This window comes from Manis pentadactyla, chromosome 2 (genome assembly GCF_030020395.1).
Source record: "Manis pentadactyla isolate mManPen7 chromosome 2, mManPen7.hap1, whole genome shotgun sequence".
Classification (NCBI taxonomy): Eukaryota; Metazoa; Chordata; class Mammalia; order Pholidota; family Manidae; genus Manis; species Manis pentadactyla.
Genome location: NC_080020.1, coordinates 61299305 through 61302699, shown reverse-complemented (window position 1 = coordinate 61302699; position 3395 = coordinate 61299305).

The following is a 3395-nucleotide window of genomic DNA, read 5'->3' as shown; positions in this document are numbered from 1 at the left end:
CCCTCCCTTCCCACCTGTCCTCCCCAGTCCCTTTCCCTTTGGTAACTGTTAGTCCATTCTGGGGTTCTGTGATTCTGCTAATGTTTTGTTCCTTCAGTTTTCTTTTCTTCTTATACTCCACAGATGAGTGAAATCATTTGGTACTTGTCTTTCTCCACCTGGCTTAATTCACTGAGCATAATACCCTCTAGCACCATTCATGTTGTTGCAAATGGTAGGATTTCTTTTTTTCTTATGGCTGAGTAATATTCCATTGTGTATATGTAACACATTTCCTTTATTCATTCATCCACTGATGGACATTTAGGTTGCTTCCATAACTTGGCTATTGTAAATAGTGTAGCGATAAACATAGGGGTGCATCTGTCTTTTTCAAACTGGAGTGCTGCATTCTTGGGGTAAATTCCTAGAAGTGGAATTCCTGGGTCAAATGGTATTTCTATTTTGAGCATTTTGAGGAACCTCCATACTGCTTTCCACAATGGTTGAACTAATTTACATTACCACCAGCAGTGTAGGAGGGTTCCCCTTTCTCCACAACCTCGCCAACATTTGTTGTTGTTTGTCTTTTGGATGGTAGCCATCCTTACTGGTGTGAGATGATATCTCATTGTGGTTTTAATTTGCATTTCTCTGATGACAAGCGATGTGGAGCATCTTTTCATGTGTCTGTTGGCCATCTGAATTTCTTCTTTAGAGAACTGTCTATTCAGCTCCTCTGCCCATTTTTCAATTGGGTTATTTGCTTTTTGTTTGTTGAGGTGTGTGAGCTCTTTATATATTTTGGATGTCAACCCTTTATCGGATCTGTCATTTATGAATATATTCTCCCATACTGTAGGGTACCTTTTTGTTCTATTGATGATGTCCTTTGCTGTACAGAAGCTTTTCAGCTTGATATAGTCCCATTTGTTCATTTTTGCATTTGCTTCCCTTGCCCAGGGAGATATGTTCAAGAAGAGGTCACTCATGTTTATGTCTAAGAGATTTTTTCCTATGTTTTTTTCTAAGAGTTTTTTAGTTTCATGACTTACATTCAAGTCTTTGATCCATTTCGAATTTACTTTTGTGTGTGGGGTTAGACAGTGATCCAGTTTCATTCTCTTACATGTAGCTGTGCAGTTTTGCCAGCACCATCTGTTGAAGAGACTGTCATTTCCCCACTGTATGTCCATGGCCCCTTTATCGAATATTAGTTGACCATACATGTTTGGGTTAATGTTTGGAGTCTCTATTCTGTTCCATTGGTCTGTGGCTCTGTTCTTGTGCCAGTACCAAATTGTCATGATTACTGTGGCTTTGTAGTAGAGCTTGAAGTTGGGGAGTGAGATCACCCCCACTTTATTCTTTCTTCTCAGGATTGCTTTAGCTATTCTGGGTCTTTGGTGTTTCCTTATGAATTTTTGAACTATTTGTTCCAGTTCATTGAAGAAAGCTGGTGGTAATTTGATAGGGATTGCATCGAATCTGTATATTGCTTTGGGCAGGATGGCCATTTTGACGATATTAATTCTTCCTAGCCAGGAGCATTGGATGAGTTTCCATTGGTAGTGACTTCTTTAATTTCTCTTAAGAGTGTCTTATAGTTTTCAGAGTATAGATCTTTCACTTTTTTGATTAGGTTTATTCCTAGGTATTTTATTCTTTTTGATGCTATTGTGAATGGAATTGTCTTCCTGACTTCTCTTTCTATTAGTTTATTGTTAGTGTATAGGAAAGCCACAGATTTCTGTGTGTTAATTTTGTATCCTGCAACTTTGCTGAATTCCGATATTAGCTCTAGTAGTTTCGGAGGGGAGTCTTTAGGGTTTTTTATGTATAATATCATGTCATCTGCAAATAATGACAGTTTAACTTCTCCTTTACCAATCTGGATTCCTTGTATTTCTTTGTTTTGTCTAATTGCTGTGGCTAGGACATCCAGTACTAAGTTGAATAAGAGTGGGGAGAGTGGGCATCCTGGTCTTGTTTCCGATTGCAGAGGAAAAGCTATCAGCTTCTCGCTGTTCAGAATGTTGTTGGCTGTGGGTTTATCATGCATGGCCTTTATTATGCAGAGGTACTTGCCCTCTGTACCCATTTTGTTGAGAGTTTTTATCATGAATGGATGTTGAATTTTATCGAATGATTTTTCAGCATCTATGGAGATGATCATGTGGTTTCTGTCTTTCTTTTTGTTAATGTGGTGGATGATGTTGATGGATTTTCGAATACTTTACCATCCTTGCATCCCTGGGATTAATCCCACTTGGTCATGGTGTATGATTCTTTTGATCTATTTTTGAATTCGATTTGCTAATATTTTGTTGAGTGTTTTTGCATCTACATTCATCAGGGATATTGGTCTGTAGTTTTCTTTTTTGGTGGGGTCTTTGCCTGGTTTGGGTACTAGGGTGATGTTGGCTTCATAGAATGAGTTTGGGAGTATTCCCTCCTCTTGTATTTTTTGGAAAACTTTAAGGAGAATGGGTATTATGTCTTCTCTGTATGTCTGATAAAATTCTGAGGAAAATACATCCGGGCCGAGGGTTTTGTTCTTTGGTAGTTTTTTGATTGCCACTTCAATTTCGTTGCTGGTAATTGGTCTGTTTAGATTTTCTGTTTTTTTCTGGGTCAGTCTTGGAAGGTTGTATTTTTCTAAGGAGTTGTCCATTTCTCCTAGGTTTCCCAGCTTGTTAGCATATAGGTTTTCATAGTACTCTCTAATAATTCTTTGTATTTCTGTGGGGTCCGTCAAGATTTTTCCATTCTCGTTTCTGATTCTGTTGATTTGTGTTGACTCTCTTTTCCTCTTAATAAATCTGGCTAGAGGCTTATCTATTTTGTTTATTTTCTCGAAGACCCAGCTCTTGGTTTCATTGATTTTTGCTATTGTTTTATTCTTCTCAATTTTTTTTATTTCTTCTCTGATATTTATTATGTCCCTCCTTCTGCTGACCTTAGGCCTCATTTGTTCTTCTTTTTCTAATTTCAGTAATTGTGACATTAGACCATTCATTTGGGATTGTTCTTCCTTCTTTAAATATGCCTGGTTTGCTATATACTTTCCTCTCAAGACTGCTTTTCCTGTGTCCCACAGAAGTTGGGACTTTGTGTTGTTGTTGTCATTTGTTTCCATATATTGCTGGATCTCCATTTTGATTTGGTCATTGATCCATTGATTATTTAGGAGTGTGTTTTTATGCCTCCATGTGTTTGTGAGCCTTTTTGCTTTCTTTGTACATTTTATTTCTAGTTTTATGCCTTTATGGTCTGAAAAGTTAGTTGGTAGGATTTCAATCTTTTTGAATTCACTGAGGCTCTTTTTTTTTTTTTTGATGGCATCCCTCATATTTATTAAACAAATGGTTGTTAACAACAATAAAATTCTGTACAGGGGGCTCAATGCTCAATGC